Source organism: Camelus dromedarius, chromosome 1 (assembly GCF_036321535.1).
Source record: "Camelus dromedarius isolate mCamDro1 chromosome 1, mCamDro1.pat, whole genome shotgun sequence".
Taxonomy (NCBI): domain Eukaryota; kingdom Metazoa; phylum Chordata; class Mammalia; order Artiodactyla; family Camelidae; genus Camelus; species Camelus dromedarius.
In genome coordinates, this window is record NC_087436.1 from 62,109,012 (window position 1) to 62,131,175 (window position 22,164).

The following is a 22,164-nucleotide window of genomic DNA, read 5'->3' on the forward strand; positions in this document are numbered from 1 at the left end:
AAACCTTAGAGGAGCTGTCATCTCCCCCAAGGGGGTGACTACATTTAGATTAATGTTGGTGCTACTGCATTTCTCTGGCGCTCAGGAAATTACTGCCCCTGAAAAGGAATATCTGAGATTAGGGAAGAGGGCAGACATAGGAGCTTCAAAAGAGGAGAAGCCAAATTTTCTCATTTTCTCAGAAGCACAGTATTACCATTTTTCTGGCTATTTAGCAAGAAAAAGCCAAATAAAAAGGCTGCTATTTAAATGCATATTCACTCTATAAAATTCCAGTCATCTGCTATCAATATAAGCAGATTTTTTATTGTTAAAGGACTATATATTTTTAAAGTTTCCTTATCTCTTAAAGGAAGACTAAACAGATTTGAAAAGTTTGTGTTACACACTTGCGTGCCAAATACAGAAATAGTTTAAGTGTACATCATATTTTAGACAATGGGTTGGGGTTTTATATTTATTAATTCATTCAACACACACACATGACACAAACTAAAGATGAAAGATTGAAGCTCAGAAGTTCAGTACCATGCTCAAGGTCACGACACCAGTGAGTTCAGAGATGTATTTAGCCTTTGGTCATCTCATTCAAAGTCCAGAAATTGTTCTCCTATGGTCATCGCTACCTCTTTTGATGATCGAAAATAGAATGAATATATTCATAACTATATTTTTAACAGCATGTTTATATGCTAGCATTCTCTGTTATATACTTTATGTCCTGGCATGTCTTTGAAAACGACATCTTGCTTTACCTGAAGAAAAGTAATTGTCAAAGTTAGTCTTAATGATATCATTTCTCTTGCTTGTTCTACTTCTGAGTTATTTTTATCTTGTGGTTTATTTATTTTGGCACAGCAAGATTCACAGCTTCCCCTGCAATTTCATAAAATGTTTCTTGCTTCATAACCTTGTTGGCTGCCCTAATTGTAATGTTCCTCCAAAATCAAGAGAGTTGGGGCTGTTACAGTTTTTCTGTCTAATTTCATATACTTTAAGCACATATAGGCTAGAGCATATTTGTGAGTGTCATGCACGGTTCTCTTCCTCCATTTTCCGTTCTTGTTGTCTATACTCCATGATCTTCATGGAGATTATTACACCTTAAAGTTTTGGCTTCAGAGAATGTTGAGATAAATAGTTTTGATTAGTTTTCATATTGTATTTACATAATTCATTTTTTCTATGAGTGGAGAATATTGCTATTCACCTAAAAGTCGTTTTTTTTTTTTTTACAAATTTCAATATTTGCTGCTCTATTTGAAAATGCTAGCCAATTGGAATTCATTAAACAAGTTGCATAGTCATATCTGCAGTATCAATATGACACATGTGTTTTCACTTGACTCTTTTTTTTACATGCCTATCCTAATTTGGAGGACACTGTTACATTGTCCTTTTAGTGATGGTTTATTGTCTACAGTAAAGCAAACTTCAGGACAAGCCTTGGAAATGGAAGACAAATAATAAAGATCTGCCCTCTCGAGCCTTATGAAGGTAGAAAGTATACCATGTATCTCAATACAATGCAGTGCTAAATTCATTCCAGATAGTCAAACAGGACACTGCAAGTTTATAAAACAATGAGAAAAATAAGAAATGTAAAATGCAGTAAAAAATTCATGTGTGGAGGCCAGGTATCTCAAACCAGATTTTTTTTTAAATGGAGCTATTAGGAACCTGTGTATTCCAAGCATGAACTCTACCACTGAGCTATACCTCCCCACCTCAAACAAGATTTTGCTATTAGGAATTTGCAAGTTCTTTCTCAAAGCTGGAATGAAAATTGTATATGGGGGGATTGGAGGGAGAATTAAATAGAGAGAGAGGCAGGAATCTGCTTATAAAATAGCTCTGGAACCTAAGGCATGAAGTTAAATTTTACAATAAAAATTAAGGAGAACAAGAGTAAACATACCATCTATTGGGTCCTTTTCAGATTCGTCTATTTGTGGTAAAAGGACTGTTGATCACTGCTATATTTAAAAAGCCAGAGAGAGAAATTTTTTTCAGTTAAATGCATAATACGTATATGCTTGAGACTTTCCATTCTGATTAGCTTTTGGATAATTAACCTATAAGAAACATTCAAACTGCATTTCTCTCACCCTATGTTTGACTATTTCTATTAACTAGCAGTACTCTAATTAGAAATGTAAAATCTAATATTAGAAAATGTATTTGGGATGTAGAGGAAAAATTAGGAGACCTGAGTCCCCGTTCCATTCTTGCCAATAATTGGCTAAAATATGGACTAAGCAAGGATATTAATCACATACCATTCTAGATTTAATTTTATTCTTACTGCTGTTTATGAAACTGGCATCATTAACTTCATTGTGTAGGTAAGGAGATTTCTAAAACACATTAAATGTAAGTATCTTGTCCAGGTTTACAAAGATAATACGTGACATAAGTAATTTTTAAACCTAGAGTACCTGATTTAGAGTATAGACTTTCTATCCCTTTTTCATTTCATCCCTAGGCAGCCTTAATTATGTATATTTTCCCAGGTGATTTTAAACATGTAGAAGGTTGAGTAACACTGTGCTGGATCAGTGCTTCTCATATTTAATGTGCATTCAAAGGATCTGAGCATCTTGATAAAATCTTGATAACCATATTCTGGTTAAGTGTGTCAGGTTGTGGCCAAGAGTCTGCAGTTCTAACAATCTACCAGACGATGCTGACGCAGCTGGTCCGCAGAGCGTCCTGAATAGTAAAGTATTGTATCCTATTTAGCGTGCCACTATACCTGAAATAAAGCATTCTGTGAAGCTTACCAATTTGCTGTCAAAAGGAGGCAATGCTGCGTTTTCTATAAGGGGGGGGGCTCTGTTGTTATTGTGGATTTGCAATCTTGCCTCACTGTGGACTAACTGCATAAACGAGCAAATTTCTGATCCCCTTGTGCCTCAGTTTCGTTGTTTTTTAAATGGTAGTAATAAAAATAACTACCATATACAATTTTGTGAATGTTTAATAAACTAATCAATGAAAAATGATTATTATAGTGTCTGCCATTTAAAAGTGATTAAGAACTCATTATTATTAATACTGTTCATTAGAATGTTTCATTTCTAGTTTGACCCACATTAGAGAAGTTCAATACACTTCTCACAGAAGTTAGAACACACATGGAAATATCTACCTGTAGTCTTATGATTTACAAAGGTCATGCTGAAAAATTATAAACAAAATATGAATAGAAAGACACGACATATTTATTTATCCTTAGCACCAAATTAGGCACACGTAAGATGTACAATATTAAAAAAATGCACACTACAATGTAATTTGCTACCAGGTAAGGCAATTTTAATCATCTATCTGACTAAGTGCTTTAAAATATTTAGTATGAAGCTTATGACCTGTTTAGGCATATGTGCTTTTCTGAAAGACCTTGAGTTCTGAGACATATGGCTTCTAACAGAATTATTCTTTGATCCAAAGGCTTCCCTATTAAATACAAAGAATTTCCTATGCATTTCTTCACAATGTAGTATTAAAAAAAAAAGTTTGTTGGATATAATAACGAACTAAATGTATAGTTTCTGATTTTAACAAACCCCAAATTGCTTTATATTCTCCCATAGAGAGTTTGACCTACTTAGTAGATTGGAGAACTTTGCAATCTAAATCATATTCCTTCCTGACAGCAGGAATTCAAATCCCTTGAGGACTTACCTTAAGTAGGATTCATTAGTCCTCTGTAGTCCAGTGCCCCAGCTGTCCATGCTAAAGACAAAAGGGTAGCCAATTTAATTAACCACAGCCTGGAGCAGCATAATTCATTATCAGTTTTTCCAAGTAATCTAAAACTATATCAATGTTCCCAGTGGAAGGATAGAGCCAACTGGTCTAATCAGGAAAGAAATCCCTGAAATCTAACTGCTCTTTTGACTGTTTAATTGAAGGTAAATTAAAGGCCATAAGAAGACCACAAAACTTATCATCAGAGAAGAGAGAACTATATTTCTTTTATGTGATAAGAAGTCAATAATGTATATAATTAAGCTTCTGAAGGAGAATTATCTGTAACCCATTATGCCAAAACACTGTAGCTCTTTTGTTACCCTTAGTGTTTATAACTAATTTTATGGCCAATGAACAGTTGAAGAGGTTATTTGCTGTTTACTGTAAGTGTCTGACACAAATCTAGTGACTAGAAACAGTTTCTTAATGACTAATTTACTTACTCATCTATGAATTAAGAGCCTACTTTGTGCTGTGCTAAATGCAGAGAAGGTAAGGTAAAATAAGACATTTTTTCATCATTTTGCAATGCTACCTGCTTATTAAGTGATGAGAGATGATGATACATAAAGTGACATTTTAAAAATTGAGTAAAGGGATGCATACAACAGTAAGGATTATAGGAATATTAGAGAAGATGACCTATAGGAAATGTTGTTTGAAGTGTTCCTGAAAGACAGCTTTAGAAATTATCAGGGCACAAATAGGTGAAAGAGATGAGACTTCATGACATAGGGAGCACTGTGTAAAGTGTGTCTGTAACTTTGCTGCGGTAGCGTGACTGGAGGAATAAATGGAAGCGAGTTCGACAGAAGATTTGTTGATGGCAACTACCCCCTGACAGATTATATACTTGAATATGTTTTTCCCAAATATTAACTCATTCAGTCCTCTCAATATGTATCAAGGTATTCAAGCTTATCTTTGCTTTGATAAAGACATTGAGAATTAAGAAGATATGTCCGTTGTTACTTACATTTCACAAATGATGCTCATGGCATCACTCACAAGGCTGCCTGATTCAAACCTGCAATTTTTTTTCACCCTCTGCACTAGCAAGAACTTGTGTGTTATATTAAGTCAATATTCTTTAGACAAGTATTGATCTATTATAATTATACTTGAAGTTCATGATTATACTGGATTTGGGATACACATACACAAACACATACATACACACATATACCAAAAACAAGAACAAACAACAATAAAACCAGAAATCTAGCAACAGATTGGGTATTGAATGGAAAGGATATTGAACACAAGTAAGAGATTAAGAGAAATTGACCTATTTTCAAATTATTTAAAAACTAATATGATAGAATACATGTTAAAAATGTGAATGTAACTTTTTTATCTTCTTTAATTAAAAATATGTATTGAATACATTGTATACGAATTGGCTTGCTTTTTTTCCCCAACAAACATGTTCTTTTATTTGTTTATTTTTACATATATATTCTTTTTCAGATTCTTTTCTGTTATAGATAATTATAAGATATTGAGTACAGTTTCCTGTGTTATACAGTAGCTCCTAACTGCCTTTAAAAAAAAAAAACAGATATATGGTATTAAAGAAGCAGATGTTCCTTGTCATTATGTCTCTATTAAAAAAGATAGACATCAAACAAATTGATACATGCTTTAACATAAATTTCATTGAATTAAGAAAACAGTAGCAATATCACATAGTGTATAACTCAAGCAGAAGTACAACAACACTTCTTGCAAATTCCAGCACCAACAATTTTTGAATGCCTATTGTGTGCCAGGAACTTTTCAGACGACATCATGAACTTCAGCTGCTTGAGTTCTAATAAAGAATAAACCTGACATTTTCCCAGAGTAACTGGGTGTTGGGAATTGAAGGCTCTATATTGATTTTCATCTACATTCCACTACACTAACTCTTTGCAACTAGATGTGATCATTTCAAATTGCAGCATCCAATTTCAAAAATGTCTGTGTGCGTGGTCTGACAGAAACATAATAAAATAAGTGATTAGGGAAAACTGTTTTTGACAACCTCTTCCAACTCTTAAGTTCCCATTTATGTATGCCGGGCTCTGCTTTCTCCTCAATCCATGTGCCACTGAAATGTGTGCCATTTCTCTCCGCTCTCCAACCTGATGTACGAGCGTCTGTTTCTATAATTTCAAAAACTTAAGCAACAGATACACAAATAGGGTTTGATGGTCAATAATACTCACTTCTCACAGTAGTAACTTGAAGATTGATCAGATAATTGTGTTATTAAGTATAGAGTGACTATGATTTCACCAGGTGTAAATGGAAGGAAACATGGATTTAAATTTAAAATAAACAAACAAAAACATTTTGAGGAAAGCATTTTAATTACTCATGCAGAGTGAGGGCCAAAAAACAAAAGTGAAAGCTCTAAGAATATTTCAAAATGGACTCTGAATGTGAAGGAGCCTGTTTCAATTATCAGTTGTTGTGTAATAAATTATCCCATACCTTAGCACCTCAAAATAAGAAGTATTCATGGTGTCACAGTTTTTGTGGGTCAGGCACTCAGCACAGCTCACTGGGGTCTTCCACCTCAGGGTGTCTCACAGGCTGCCATAGGTGTGGTGTGGGCTGAAGTCATCTCAAAACTCAACTGGAAGAGAGTTTGCTTTAGAGCTTATGTAGGAGGATTTAGCTCCTCACTGGTTTTTGGCCAGAGGTCTACCTCAGTCCCTCGGCATGGACGGCTCTGCAACATGGCCGCTTGCCTTTTTAAAGCATGTCATCCATGGGAAAAATAGGGTCTGCTAACATTACAGAAGCCACAATACTTAAGTAATGTAATTGTGAAAGTAATGACCCATTATCTTTGCTGCATGCACTCTATTCAACAAAGCCAGTCAGTGGGTCTATCCCATTCTCAAGGCTTGAATGCCAAGAGACAGGGATTATTATGGACCATCTTGGAGTATGCCTACAACAGAGCTTGTGTGCATATCTGTGATGGGCGATCTCTCAAGAGACTGTAAATAGCCGTTGCTGTAACTTTGATCTCAAAAAGTAGAAATCTGACAAATCACCACTTACTGATAAAAAACCAAATTCTTTTTTGAGCTTCCAAATGTGTAAATGTTTATGAATATATTTTTAATCTAATGCTTATCAAACATAGAAAAAACAGAAATTTTTTCTCATTTCTCTAATTTTAGTGCAATTCAAAATAACAAACAGGACTTATTACACAATTCTAAAATTTTGAAAATTGCAAAGAAGAATATTTGTAATTATGTATCATTTCTTATCAGAGCAAATGTTATTGTCCAATACTATGTATGCCAGATGCAGCAATAAATAAAACAAAAACTGTCCCTGCTCTTATTGTGTTTGTATTCCAAAGTGGTAAAACTATTAAAAAGGCAAGTCAACTGCAGATAGTGATAAGAGGAAAGTAAAATAGGTGATGAGAGTGACTGTGGTGGGGGAACGCTACTGAAGATCGGTTAAGTATTGCAGGACTCAGGGGAGAGTGGTATTTGAGAGGAGACCTGAATTATATTCTGTTATTGTCTGAGGGCTGAGCACTCCAAAAAAAGGGAAAAGCAAATCAAATGGTCCTTAAAGCAGACACACTGCCAGCCTTCTCGAGGACCAGAAAGAAGATTAGTGCTGCTGTACAAAGAGTCAAGAATGTGGAGTCTTTGAGATGAGTTTGGACAAGCCATAGGGACTACCAGGTCCACATAATTCATGTAAGTAACTTGAGCTTTATTCTAATTCGGAGAGGACATTGGAAAGTTTTTAGGTGGACTGGCAGGAACTGGAGACAGCTTTTTGGTAAAGTCTTACTGCTGGAGGACCTGTATCTGGAAGGGCTATGAGGAAAAGTGAGGTAGTTTTTAAGATAGAAAACTCTAGACCATTTTACCTGATGATAGGAAGAATCCAACAGAAAATTATGTTGCAGAAGAAAGGCAGCCAACTGTAATTCAGGCGAAGACAGGAGGCAATTTCATAGGACAATTTGTCTTACCACTTTAATCAAGGTTTTAATATATTTGCATAAGGTATGGAATTAGAGCACTTACTTAAGGCAGCATGTTTTTTGCATTTGCTTTGGTTCCGGTTTGGTTTGATAAATAAATATCTTATTTCAGTAAAGTTGTGTATTTTTAATAACTTACATTTAACCAATTTTCCTCCAATGTCACTGAGTACATTCTACATATAATGAACTGACTTAAGTGATTGAGATATATATCAGTGAAGAAAATAGACAAAGATCCTTACTTTTGTGGAGCTGACACTCTGATCAGGAGAGACAAATAGTACAAATATGGATCAAAAGTATATGTTGGAATCTGACAAGGTACTGTGGAAAAAGAAGAATTTTAAAGCAGGATAAAGGGGCTGAGGGGAACCTGAACAAGGGTTGGGAAGTTAGGATTTAAATTTTGGTAAGGGTAGGACTCACCCAAACTGTGAAACAATAGTTAATAGATAAAAACTAGGAGATCTCATTAAAACATAAGACAGATTACATCAAAAACTCTGTTGATCTCCCTTCTTATGCAGATTAAAAAGCTCGATCTTTACTGTGGCCTGAATTTCCTACACAATCTGACTGCCTGTTAATCAGTGGTCTCTTCTTTATTAGCTATGACAGCAATAGTGGTTCTAGCAGAGAAATCTCAAATTTCAGTGAATTAACACAATGTAATTTACTTCTTACTCATTCAAATTTGAAAATGGATAACTGATGAATGAGAATTTCTCTTTTGAGCAGTGATTCATGACCTAGCTCCTGTCAGCTTGTGATCTGGCATTTTCAAGCATGTTTCTCCTTAGTTTGTAAGTTCCTCTGTATCAGGCCTGAAGGAATATGTGGGTGCTACTGAGTGGGAGTATTTTGGGGCTACATTGGGTCTATACGTATAACTTTCACTCACATTCTATTGGTTCAAACTCAGTTACAAGGTGACTTCTACAAAGGAGGCAGGGAAACTACACTGTATGACCAGAAAAGAAGAGGTAAAGAGTTGGGCCATCAGGTTGCACTCTATAAGATAATTATCTCCTTTCACTCCCCTCTTTCTCACTCTGCTGTAGCCATACTAGCCTCTGTTGTTTCTGGTATCCTCGGATATACTCCTGCCTCAAGATCTTTGCATAGGCAATTCTAAATGCCATATGATTTTTCCCTAGATTTAACGTGACTTCCTCCCTTGTTTATTTCTGCTTGCTTGCTCAATGCTGCCTTACTGTAATGGCCTTTCCTAATACTGCATTTCCTCTTTTTTCTGCTTTTTTTCTGTTTTATTGTTCTCCATATATATATATTTATATATAACTGTCAAATATATATTTATATTAACTATCTAATTATAAATTATATGTATTTATTTTATTCATATATACATACAATTCTGTAACATACAATATTTTTTTCACAAAAATACCCTCTCTTTTAATAACTACCCTTTAAATCTTGCTCTAGGAAGTTTAATATTGGATTGAGGGGTTATAAGCTGCTTAACTTCTTTCTTTCTAACATATTTGTTTATTATCTGTATCCTTCACTAAGCCAAAAACTATGTAAGTACAGATTTATTTTCTTTTATCATTGTATCTCCAGCACAAAGAAATGTCTGTACCACAGAATAGGTGCTCAATAAATATGTTTTGGATGAATGAATAAAGGTAGGAGTATGTAAATAACTCTACAGTGGCATTTATATTATTTTAATTTTGCTTTCATATCAATCTCCCTTACCAGGCTTCTTAAAGACAAGAAACTGCACATTTTCTGATACATAGACGATTGATGATAAACATTGGATGAAGGAATAAATAAAGAGATGAGGAAAGTGATGCCGAGAGAGTTGAATAAATTTTCAATCATAGTAACAGGTAGAAATCAAGTCCTTACTTATTCTGATCTTACTTGAAAACTCACTGTTTTCTCCACCAGATTGCTTCTGAGCACTTACAAATCCTTGTGTTCTCTGTGTTACTTCAGTGAACAAAGTTTTGTTCTTCATCATTGCAATAACCACAGTTTGACATCCTTACTTTATTTAATATAAACCCAATCAAATGATATACAGTAAGTTATTAAATGTGGGTGTGGCATACTCAGCTAGGTTTTACTATATTAAATGAAGATGTTTTTCATTTAATTTTGTTTTTGCTTGTTTGTATTTGGGGGGGGGCAAGTAATTAGGTTTATTTATTTATTTTTAATGGAGGTACTGATGACTGAACCCAGGACCTCATGCATGCTAGGCATGCACTCTACCACTGAGCTATAACCTCCCCTAAATGTGAATTTTAATGAAACTAGAATATCATTATTTTAGAAAAGAAAATATAGTCATGCACACCAATGAGTCATTATTTCTAGAGAACATATTGAAATGTACTTATATTTTATGACATTCAAAGATATGCTGGCATTTTTAATCTAGCCTCGTTATCTCCTTTTGTGATGAGGTATTCCATCCTCACCTATTGTACTAGAGTATTTCAAATTATTGGTGATATAACTCTGCACACTTGTAATTAGGATAGGTATGTTTGATTATCACTGTCTTAGATGGAATTTTCTGGAGAACTGGAATATCATCTGTGGCTTGATTTTTTATCCCTAGTTTATGTCATTTTGCCCTTCACTTCACTTTCAATATCATCTTATTTCTCTAAGTTATAAGATGCTGTGACCTTTTATTAAAATAGAAAAAAAATTTTAAATCTTTTGAAATGAAATAGAGAACCACACTTTGTTAAATTCAAACCAAGAGAGCATCTGTGACTCATTCAGGACATAACAACTCTAAATTGCCCTAAGAATAGGAGCCATACACAGTATAATACATGATACTAATAGAGAGGGTATGATTGTGGCTGGCTTGTGGAATTAATTCAGAGAACATTCAGTGCAGGTGCTTGAAAACAATACTTAGTTTTAAAAATATTATTCCTTAAAGGTCCAGAGTCTTAATTTTTTAAGAGAAATTAAAACTTCATCTGAAAAATAACCAATGCAATAGACAACTCAAGTAGTACTAATTGTAATATGTTTGAATGAGAAATTTCACAAAAATAAATGTCACTTTCTTTACCCCTAACCTGTACATCCTGCTTTGGTAAATTAAATATTTTGATTGAGGGGCTATACATATTTTAACTCTTTTAAATCCCTGGCTTAAGGTAGAACTGTACAGTAATATATTTTAAATTTGATTTTGCTCTGAGCTGGTGGGCTAGAGTTTATTTATTGATATTTGTAGTTATTATTTTTTTCATGTATAATTAAGTTTCCTGTAAAAAAACCAAAAAACCAAAAAACAGCCACACAAAAGCTAACTAAAACAGAAAAAAATATTCTTGGAGTTTTGTGTATATAAAAAGTTTTGAGATTTTTTTATAACATGTTCTCAATATTGGACAAAAGAACAAATGTCACTAGCATCAAGAAGGTATCCAAGTCACACTCCCAGGATAAAAAGCAGTTTACTAATTCAATAAGTACATGTTGTAATATGAGCGTTTTCCATTATATGTCTTACAACAAGATACTAAGGATAATTATACTTAATAGTACTATTTACTTGCGTTTGATTGAAGTACATATATCTATGTCAATGGCAGTACAATACTATTATAAGAATTTTATACAGTTTCATTTAAGTAAAGGCCATGTAGGCACTTAATCTTTAGGATAGTTTCAAAACTTAAATTTCATAATCCATAGCTGTTGCAATAGTTGCAATAGCCCTCTATTTTTATAGGAATTTTGGATATTTTCTGAAGAATTCTAGGCAACATTTCACTCCAGTTTGCTCATTTGCTTTATTGAGAGTATAAACTAGCTATCAGCTAGATGGGTCTCTTTTTTTTTTTTTTGTAGCAATTTGACCCTCGGACCTCAAATAGGCAAGAAAGTTGAATAAAACATTCATTTTCCTAAGCTATCAAAGTTCAAGAATCTTAAGATAGTCATCTGTTATTTATTTCCAATATAAGAAAGAACTTTTTCATAACACCTATTAAAATGGAAATTCTGAGAACTGGAATTGAAAAATCTTATGACACTTTGGGTAAATCTCAACTAATTTATTTCTCAAAAAAGCACACTATCGTCCTCTTGCCAAAGTTCTGGAATAGTTTTGAGTGTTAAAATAAGACATTACATGGAAAAAATTTTATATTCCTAAAACTGCAAACATAAACCTTTACTGGTTTAGTTAGAATATTTAAACTTGTATTTTCTTTTTATATAAACTACTTGATTTCTAGTTATCTTCTGAATTCATCAATATTTATTGAACTTATTTTTTTTGTTAAATGACTATAAAAAGAAATATAACCATGATAACAATAATGATAAAGATAATAATAATAATAATAATAATGATGATGATGATGATGATGATGATAGATGGCATCCATACAGTCTGCATTGCTATTTCAAAAAAAAATCTCCAAAATTTTAGCCATAAGCTTCTAGAAAACCATATTCTCAGTATGTAGTTTATTAATCATTTTTATCTTGGAATAAGACGTTTATTTTCTCTTTTGCATACACATAGGACAATGTTTGGATTATATTAAAGAAAGCCATATTTAACCAATGTCTTCTATCTGAGCTGGATAGATAAAGCTACACTGGGGCAATCACAATTGGATAATATGTATGTTTTTCAAAGTCTTTAACAGGCTTATCCAAAGTTTATAATAATCTAGAAGAACATACTTTTTTTTTGACTTTGCTATTTACTTTTTGTTTAGTATTCAGACACTATAAATTTACAGGTTGTTATGGACTAAACTGCATCCCCTCAAAATTCATATATTAAAGCCCTAACCTCCAATGTGGTGGTATTTGGCGATGAGGGCCACTGGGAGGTAATTAGGGTTAGATAAGGTCATGAGGGTATGGCTTCATGATTCTATTAGTGACTTTATAAGAAGAGTAAGAAAAAGAGAGATCACTCTTTCTTCTCCTTGTGAGGACATAGCCAGAAGGTGGCAGTCTGCAAGCCAGGAAGAAGGCCCTCAGCAGCAACAGAACTGGCTGGCATCTGAACAGGGACTTCCTGGCTTTCAGAACTGCGGGAAATAAATGTTCGTTATTTAAGCCACTCAGTCTGTGGTATTTTGTTATAGCAGCACAAGCAAGCAGACTAATATATGTAATCATATAGAATTCTAACATGTAGAATTGCTGACAGTAAATTTTGCAGCAGAATTTGTGTCAGCTGTAACCAAACCACTTGAAATTAGGACACTTTGTGAGTGGAGTGGTGAAGCAGGAATAAGGATAAGTGGCCTTCCAACCATATCATTGAAACAGTTGTCAAAAGTCACGCTGTCTGAAAAAAAGGACATGGATGAATTTATCTACAAAACAGAAAGACTCACAAAACTAGAGAACAAACTTACGGTTACCAGCAGGTTATGGGGGTGAGAAGGGATAAGTCAGCAGTACGAAATTTGCACCTCTTGGGGAGTGATGGAAATGTTCACTGTCTTGAGTGTGGTGGTGGCGGTTTCATGGGTGTATACATCCATCAAAATTCATCAAATTGTTCATCTGAAATATGTGTAGCTTACTGTACAGGAACCATACCATAATAAAGGTGTTTTAAAAAAGTCAGGCTTTCTAACCTAGAAAAGAAAATAGTCAAGGTGTACGCATTAACCATCTAATTTTTAGGTAAAAGGAATACTCAACTGTTTATATCTTCATGAAAAGAACTAAGACTAGAAAACAAAAGTTTTGGCTTATTAAAAAGAGCCATTTTGTGACAGAGAGCAATGTATAGGGATGGAATGATCTGTCCTGGCATTCATTCACCAAAGCCATATGATCCCTAAGATTTTAGTTATTTGCTGGAGATGTCATGTAAGCATATCAAACATGGGAAGGAATAAACTGTCTACACAATTCTCTCTTAGCATAAAATATAAAGTAATAAACAAGCAACAAATTAAAATGGATTTCTTTACATAATCAGTTCTTTTTTCTTTGAATTTTACACTTTTTAATCCACAAACAGTTCAGTTGTTCATGTTCATTATTGAATATGATTTATTTTAATCTCAAATTTTTCTCCCACTGTGGAGAGAAAGTCTTTACATTCAAAGACATTTGGGTCTTATTTGACATTGGGAAAGTCTCTCAGGTTTTATAGCTTAGTTTCCTTATGTGTACAATGAATATTATTACATCTACCTTAGGTAATTGTTCTGAGAATAATCTAATACAGCCATGGTTGATGATTAATTTTATGGTGAATGTGCCTGGGCCAGGGCACTCAAATATATGGTCAACTATTACTCTGAATGCTTCTGTTAGGGTGTTTTTGAATAATGTTTACATTTAAATCAGTGGATTTTGAGTAAAGCATATTACCTTCTATAATGTGAATGGATCTCATCCAATCAGTTGAAAGACAACATAAGAAAAGGCTAATTTCCTTCTGAGCTAGAGAGAATTCTGCCAGCAAACTCCCTTTGAACTTCATTTGCAACATCAACTCCTCCTGGTTCACCAGCAGACTGCCTGTCTTCAGCCTGTTAAACACACTGCCTGCCATCATATTTTGGACTCATTTTGCCTTCACAATCACGTGAAACAATTGTGTAAAATAAATCTGTTTCTTTCTATATATGCATCCAATTGGTTCTGTTTGGAGAACGCTTACTAACACACCATGTAAAGTATCAATTTTGAATTCTGTTAATTACAGTTCCTTCTCAATACTGAAAGAACAGTTGAAAAGAAAATTTTAAAAACTATATCAATCTAATTCAATGGAATCATATAGGCACTACCTAATAGATATAAATCACATTGTTGTAGAATTATTCTCTATTATAGAAATCTAAAATGTCTCAAATTTTAATGATTTATATTTAAATATCAAGAATAGGTAAGAGAGAAAATATACTGTTTACTTACACTGTGCTAGGCAATCTACAACCACATCAGTTCTCAGTATTGTCCCAAAAAATCTCATTTCCCTTTGTAGGTAACCACTTTAAAGGCAATTGTTTAATTTAGTGGTTTTCAAACATTTCATTATGTTGTCACTAAAATAATTTATAAATGTATATACCTCCTTTACATTTATAAATAGATATCTAACATATTTATTATGTTTTCAATAATGTCAAAGGATGTAATTTCCATCTTATTCTAAATATTGACATTTTAAAGAAAATCATATGTATCATCTTTTTATATATTTTATGTATTTAGTTTTAATTTGAGATTATATTCTCTTTGATCTATTTTTCCATACTATTTCACCCAAAGAATTTTACCATAATGTAATATATTACATGTTTCTGTGTTACACATTTTCTCCAATACATCTTTTCCTATTATAGTCCTCTCCATGTTAAAATTTACTATTTGAGACAGAGTTAATATTATAACTATTATCAGTATATAGTTGATATTACTACCATATTTACTATATATTAATTTAGTAATTATTATGTTATAAAAGTTAATTTAAATTAATAGTTAATTTAAAGAGCAATTATAATGAATGAAATTATTACTTTGGAATGTATTTTAAAGGATTGATTTTTACTTCACTTAGTTCATATATCATACTAGAATGGTAAAGATTTCACTGTTAATTATTTTACTATATTTTGTTTTAAATGTATAGATTTGAGTCCTGAGAAGTTTTATGTACATGAAAAAAGTAGTTGGAATTTGAAGGAATTTTCTTACGTATTTTGGTCACCGTATGAATTATATGTGAAAAATTACACAGTGTTCTATCACTAAAAATTATTTTTAATGGTTTATTAGCTGAAAATGTGGTGTTCTCCTTCAATTTTCTTGAAAGCAAAGAGTTGGAAACTTGCTGCTTTACAAAATGGTTTGTTACTTATTCATTAAAGTCATTCACTTTCTAACTACTGATACCAATATTTCAACTGTTATTTTTTTTTGCATACTGGGGGTTTTATACCCTTGGGCAAAGCACTCTGTTAATATTAAGGAATGTGTAAGAAATATATCTTCCTTTTAGGATGTGGGACATGGAAATTTGTGGGGGAGAAATAGGAAAAGACAAAAATCACAGATGTTTTCTCAGGAGAATTAGTTTTAGATGAGAGAAGAGGCAAAAGTGGATATCCCAAAATCAATGCCTTTAAGCTGTGTGTGCCTGAGTATCTCTTGGAAAATTATCACACATACCCAATGGAACACTTATACTGTGTTGAAGATGGCAGGAGCTTGTTCACTGAAGTATCCAAAGCATCTAAGATACTGCTTGTCACTGCTCAACTTGAGGAACACTGTACATGTGAATAATGAATTAATGAAATAAATGAATAAAAAAACTCTATGTATGAGCTTTGGTAGTATGATTGCCCCCATAATATCAAAGAGGAAAGTTAAATCAATGTTGAGAATTCATCATATTTATTTTTAGGTTGATTGCCGAGGTGTTTTTCCACTGTTGTAGAAAACATATTTGATTGTATATAAGTAGTGGTTCCCCTGGGATCTCATGAAAGCGACTTACGTATCCTGGAGGCTATTTACATGGATTCAACTTCCAATTGATCATGGCAATTAAGATTGCTAGAGGAGACTGTCTTTACTCCATTGTATGTTCCTGTTTCCTTTGTCAAAGATTAATCTTCTAAGTTAAGTAAGCCAGAAAGAGAAAGAAAAATAACATATGATATCACTTATATCTGGAATTTTTAAAAAAGTCTAATGAACTTATTTACAAAACAGAAACAAACTCACAGACATAGAAAACAAACTATGGTTACAAGCGGGGGAAGGGGTGGGAAGGGATAAATTGGGAGTTTGAGATTTGCAGATACTAACAGTTGTATATAAAATAGATGAACAACAGGTTCATGCTCTATAGTACAGAAAACTATATTTGATATCTTGTACTAACTTATGGTGAAGATGAAAATGAATATATGTATGTATGTTCATGTATGACTGAAGCATTGTGCTGTACATCAGAAATTGACAAAACATTGTAAACTGATTATGCTTCAATAAAAATATCTTAGAAAGGTTGCTAGAGGAAATTTTAAACTGTAAAACAGTGGTTATTCCTATATCTCCCAGCCTGTTTTGTATAAAGTTATGGTATATACAGGATAAGTATATACATAGAAATGTATACATTTTATATATATATATTTTAGAGGCATATACACTAATATTATAAAAATGTTATTTTCTTTTTATAAAACATGAATATTCATATTATAGTTAACACAAACATGATTACCAATGCTTTTGTAACTCCAAATAATTTATATACAATGTAAATATTACATTGAGAATATGAACTATTCTCTCTAGAATAGTTGTTGTTTTGAAGATAAAATTCTGAAAGATATCAAACAATCTTCTTAATATGAGCTTGCTTTATAGTCACAGAAAGTGTGTAGTTTCTTCATGTTTCCTTCAAAAATATATTGGAAGGAATATAAACTAAACCAGGATACAACAGGCCACTTTTACTCTTTATCTAGAGTGACTTTTTTGCCCACTTACATATTGAACATAGATACAGGAATAAGTGAAGATATAGATATATTTTTCTCAGGTAAATAGATACATAGTTAGACGTATCATCAATTTTTTCATCTTTTAATAAAACGATTTTATACTCTGGTAACTCCAGTGTGTGTGTCATATCTGAGTCTGGTTCAGTGAATTCTTTGTCTCTTTGGTTTTTTTTTTTTTTTTTTTTGAATTGCCTTTCAGCGTGCCTTGGATATTTCTTTCATTAGAAACTAGATGCATTGTGGATTATGAGGCTAGTAGAACTTTAGTGTGAGGAATTATGCTTATCTGGCTGAGACATAGTTGATGTCTGTGGTAGTTAGGTGGATGAATGGCTTAAAATTTCTCTCCCAAACTTACTTATCTTTCCCTTCTTGGCCTTGAGGCTTCTCTATGTACTGCTCTTCCAAGTTTCTAAAAAGCTCTTCTCTGTAATCCTCTGTTATTGTGACTGGACTTTATTAATATGGTGGTAAGATATGAAGGGGGGGTGTTCTCTAGTCATGAGTTATAACTCAATCTTTAGTCTTGGGAGAGTGGCCTTCACAAGTTTTCTGTCCCTCCTTCAAGGTTCAGCCTTTTTCTCCCTACGCCTTAACTTATTCCCAGGCTGCAGTGGGTATGCTCCCGTTTCTCCAGTCTGTGTCCCTGAAGCCCTCTCTTCATATTAGGGCTTTTTCCCTCTAGATGAGACAGTGCTGAAAATCGGCAGAGCAGAGTTCTTTTTCTACATTTGAGATAGAACGACACTGGTGATCTCTGGTGATGTGTAAACTTCGGGGATTAAGTGATTGGCCTGTAAGGGAGAGAGTGGTTGGTCTGGTGGATTTCAGGGTGACACGCATCCCTCTCTCTCGCCGGAGCTCTTGGTGGGAGGCACGGGAGGCTTTCTCCACATTCTTCCCAGTCTTCCCTGTGCGAGCCTCGCGAAGTTCCTAGGGGAAAATCCGCAGAACTGTGCCCCCTGCCCTGTGAATACAGCCCCCAGAGGGTTTTACTCTCACCTTAGCTCATACTTGTCCTCCAGCAACTAATCAAAATTTGTAGTTTAATGTTTCTACTGGCTTGTATGAATGACTTTTAGCTACCCTCTCAAGATAAGCAATTACTCACACCTTGTGTTTCCCTGGAGGTATCTGTCTCTCCAGATTTCAGGATGGTAGCTTCCTCTGCAACCTCTTTTCTCTAATGGGTCCAAGAAAAGTTGTTGTTTTTCAGTTTGCCCAGCTTGTCGTAAGAATGAGGATGATGAGGTCCAAGCTTTTTACTTTTCCTAATTGAAACCAGAGTGTTTACAAGATATTTTAGGTGAATAGTAACAACAACAACAAAAATGAGTCGATGAAATGATTATTATCATAAAAGAAGCAGTGATTACACCATACAATTGTAATAGTTTTTCACTCTAGTTAGAACAAAGAGTGGTATTATTTTCTTCTTTCTACTTTCTACTTTTCTGTTCTTTCTCAGTTTTCTACAACAAATATATCTGTAATTAATTCTATACAGAGCATGTGGTATATGCTTACTCTATTTCAAAATCATATTAAAACAAATAGTATAAAAACAAATATCTGAGATTTAAAAAAAAGAGAAAAAGAAAAAGAAACAATAAGCATTCAAAGAGTGTGTTAACTTAACCAAAGGAACTGATGTTCACATTTGTTTCTAAACTTCTAGGCAGCAAGAGAAAAAATGAGATAAACATGAAAAATTACCTAGTGTTCTTCAGAAAGTCCTCAGAGAAATAAAAAACTTCTTAGTGCAAAATTACACAGTACATTTCTGACTTGGAAATATATTTCATAGGCAAAATTGTAAAATGGATAATGTCTTCAAAAATGTGACAATGAACTTTACAGTTATAGTAATTCTTGCAAATGTAGATAAAAGTCAAAAGCCAAACATAAATGATGGTCACAATTATAGATTAATCAGTGAAGACAGTTTTGTAAGTGATAAACTAATTTGGTCCAAGTATTCATTCTAATAATGAGTCCTAATTATTCATTTTTATCTTAGAATAAGATTTATAAAATCCATGGGAGGAGATATTACATACTGAATGTTGTTTTAGCCCACTTCCAAGATAACTCTCAGTAATAACAAAATACTTCTGGTATTCAATGCATTGTGTAGTAGTCTCCACTCACATTGTATCAGGTTTGGTCTGTATGATCAATAAAACATAGCAGAAATGAACCACAAATGTGGCTTCTGAGAATGGGATACAAAAGGCAATGTGACTTATTCTATGATGTCTTTCTCTTGGAGGTTTTGTTCTGGTGGAAACAAGCTGTCATGTCATAACTACACTCAAGCATCCCTGTGGAGAGATCCATGTGGCAAGGAACTGGAGACTTCTGCCAACAACCCTTGGAAGCGAAACTTTTAGCCTAAAATAAGCTTTCAGATGACTGCAGTGGAGGCCAACATCTTGACAACAACCTCGTTAGAGTCTGAGACTGAACCATCCAACTAAGCTACTGCCAAATTTCAGACCCACAAATATCAGTGTTGTTTTAAGCTGCTAAGTTTTGTTACCCAGCAATATATAACTAATTCATATTTCTTTTTTTAAGTTGTCCCTAAATTCCATATGTCTCATCTAGATTTGGGACAGGAACTGGAGAGCAGGGCATGGTTGGACTTCTGAAAAACTGGTTTTTAGTATTGCTTTTATTCTTACACACTGGTGGAATGTAGCGTATTTTGCTTTCAGAATAAGATCTTACCAGTTTAGGAACTTCACTAACTCTTACTGAAATTAAAGATCATTAAAACAATTAGGTAAAAGTGGGTTATATTCATTTACGTAATTAATATTTAAATTTCAATTTACTAAATAATAAATTTAAATAAATATTTATAGCATGCTTTCTCCCAAGCGTTGTATCAGCATTAGGTCATGCAGGAATACAGACTTATACTTTCTCCTTTTTTGTGAAATGGTTCTACTCCTGTTCTACTTCATAAGCAGGTTCTCGGTTGAATAATCAGAGGTGTTACACCAAAAACGTGGACAGTGAAATGCTGGGCTTAGAAATTTTCAATAGTCTTTACAACACTGGGGAAAAAATCAATATACCTCTCATGGATTATCTGATTTTAAGCAACTTGGTTTCTTAGTGCACCTGCCAGGATTAATTATGAGCAAACTGTTCCTCTAAGTAGCTGAATGAACTGACTTACTATATGAAGTAATTTGATAGAAACCTGCTGATTTTAGTAGACTACCTATCAAAACCAATGATTTTGGTTTAAGAATAATTATCATTGAGCCCTTATGTTTGATTGTACATTTATATAAAAATAAAAAACAAAAAGATGAGAAGGAAGCAAAAATACTGGCTTGGAGAAGATTTTGATGAATAAAAGTAGGCATGTCTTCAATCTCAAAGAGTACTTATTCAATGTAAGTGTGTAGTAGTAGTTTCTGATAGCCCCTATTAATTTTAGGCAGAAAGTAGAACATAATTGACATAGATTCTTATTTGTTTCAAAATCCATGTCAACATGGTTAAGTTAAATATACAAACATACATTTTCAAAAGTTAAACAATAACATTTTAGACACAGTCACTGTTCTGCCCATGTGGATTGTATGCACATACACTTCTGCCCCAGCACCAGTGTGATCCTCTCTACTTCAAGCTTTAATGTCTAGAGCTGACTAAAAACTATTCATAATTACTCTATCGAATGTACCATACTTCACTCAGATAGATGATAGCTCTGGAAAAAAAAAAAAAAGGAGCATCAATGCAGAAAGAACTCAAAAGCACTTCAGTAATTTGCCATTACTGGGGTGTATGATGTTTCAGATAAGCAAAAATTTTCTGATTACGGAAAATTGGCTCATTTTCACTAAAAGGACCACAACAAATATATATATTTTTTTGAGGGGAAAAGGGCAAGAGTACAGATGGAAGTTCCAAACTGCTAAATAAAGTATGTTCAATCCTTTATGCAGTAAACTTCCATAATAACAAAACTGAAAAATATGTATAATTTATAATTTTATATGATTAAGAGTGGACAGAATAATAAAGATTAGTGAAGATGGTTATAATTGCATGGATCTAGGGGGTTCTGTTAATATTTCAGTAACGTTTAAATGAGTATTAAAGATACATTTTTAACAAAAACATTTATTCTATGAAATGTTTTTTGTCTTAGTTCAACAAAATTGCTAATAATGTTTTTACAATCATTGTCAAATCTTAGATAGATTTTTATTAATTTTAATTTGTAAAAAAATTTGCTCTGTTGGGACAATAACAATTGGAGTTTTCTACAAAATTCCTATAGTATTTCTAAATTCATGAAAATAAAGCATACATTTTACACATCATATGGAGACATTTTAATGTGGTTCCATACATTTAAAAAATACTGTCAATAATATTGTTAACCATGTACATCCCAAAAGACCACCATAAAAACATGTTAATTTAGCAAAGTTTAGACTACAGAAAGGAGAATAATACCTTGACTGAATCTTTTCTGTGCTTCTGAAAGGAGAGTTCAAGGAAATAAACACTTGTGTATATATATAAATTTGTATTTTTATATTTATTGATAAATGTATATGTTATATACATTTGTGTACATTTATATTTATATATAAATGTATATATGTATACATTATATCTTTTAATGTGTTGAGAATTGAAAACAAATACAATCAAAATTTTACTTTTTATAATATCTAATTAATTGGACTTTAAAGAAAAATATCAAATCAAGACTAAATTTCACCTGTAAGCCAGCATTTATGACCGCAGCCTTGAACGCTGACTTGAGTAGATTCTGTCATCTATGGGTTTAGATTGAGTGTCACAATGAATTCACATGTCTACCAAGGA

General features: G+C 33.1%; 1 long non-coding RNA gene across 1 annotated transcript; it reads right to left on the reverse strand.

The window, feature by feature from the left end:
• Positions 1-1,928: 1,928 nt before the first annotated feature.
• LOC135322120 (uncharacterized) lies at positions 1,929-18,438 on the reverse strand. The gene is made up of 3 exons (XR_010382441.1): positions 18,412-18,438; positions 3,688-3,738; positions 1,929-1,976 (listed from the first exon to the last, which is right to left on the reverse strand). It is a non-coding gene; the product is annotated as an uncharacterized LOC135322120 (long non-coding RNA).
• Between the last annotated feature and the right edge of the window lie 3,726 nt (positions 18,439-22,164).